This window comes from Branchiostoma belcheri, unplaced genomic scaffold, assembly GCF_001625305.1.
Source record: "Branchiostoma belcheri isolate BF01 breed outbred unplaced genomic scaffold, Haploidv18h27 scaffold90, whole genome shotgun sequence".
Lineage (NCBI taxonomy): Eukaryota > Metazoa > Chordata > Leptocardii > Amphioxiformes > Branchiostomatidae > Branchiostoma > Branchiostoma belcheri.
This window is the reverse complement of record NW_017804576.1, coordinates 1,424,421-1,425,253: the sequence shown is the minus strand read 5'-3', so window position 1 is coordinate 1,425,253 and position 833 is coordinate 1,424,421. Positions and strand designations below refer to the sequence as shown.

At 44.2% G+C, this 833-nt stretch overlaps 1 protein-coding gene across 9 annotated transcripts in view; it reads left to right on the top strand.

The window, feature by feature from the left end:
- Window positions 1-833, top strand: part of LOC109487976 (protein phosphatase 1A-like) — a 19,019-nt gene that overhangs the window by 2,045 nt on the left and 16,141 nt on the right. Inside the window, exon 1 of one of the 9 annotated variants that reach the window (XR_002141298.1) lies at window positions 19-123. The exons of the other annotated variants lie outside the window; for them this stretch is intronic. The gene's annotated coding sequence lies outside the window, so the exon portion shown is untranslated. Of the gene's footprint in view, window positions 1-18; window positions 124-833 lie in introns of those variants that run through there. 9 annotated transcript variants of the gene reach the window in all.

Here is an 833-nt window from a genome sequence, read left to right as displayed (position 1 = left end):
TTAGGGGAGTCGAGACAACATGTCTATCGTGCTGCTGGCCTTCCCCAACGCTCCCAAAAGTGTCGCAGGAGGCGATTCAGAAGGAAGGGGAGCTGGACGACAGGCTGGAGAGGAGGATCGGAGGTCAGAACTCGTACATTTATTTATTACCTCCGGGGAAAGGAGACATCCTTCCGCGGAAGGGTTTTTGTAAGAGATTTAGATTTTCGTGTTCGCAGCTTTTTTTCGCGTTTGGGTGGACGGATTCTTTTGAGACTCGGTGTATGTTTTGCTATTGGGCTGCAGATGATGCACGTTCTTTTGTTTTTATTGTATATGTGTTTTCGGGCGTGAAAATTGTGCCTTTTGGTGGCCCCAAAACACCCCTTTGAGCGTGAAAGTGGTCGCAACCGTTCACCTTTGGCGTGTTTAAGCTATTCTCGGCCTGGTCCACGTATATGACCCCTCACACAGAGGGGTGTCTGGTCTTGATAAATTCTTTGTTCAAAACCCTATATAAGAATATACAATAAAAAGCACGGAGGTATAAAATCTCAGATTTTACTTGTTTATTTATATCGTCAGGAAACAGCTGGGTAGCCCATTCAGCTATAGTAGAAGCTGCTTTCCAATGGGGCCCAGCATGCATTTACACAGGACAGGACCTGACAATGTTTCTGAAACTTGTCCTGCTTAGCATTGCCGTGTTCCAACTTCAACTGTGATCCAAATTCTCAATGATATTTACTGCACAAGTATACATGTTCCAACTTCAACTGTGATCCAAATTCTCAATGATATTTACTGCACAAGTATACATGTTCCAAACTTCAACCTGTGATCCAAAGTCTCAA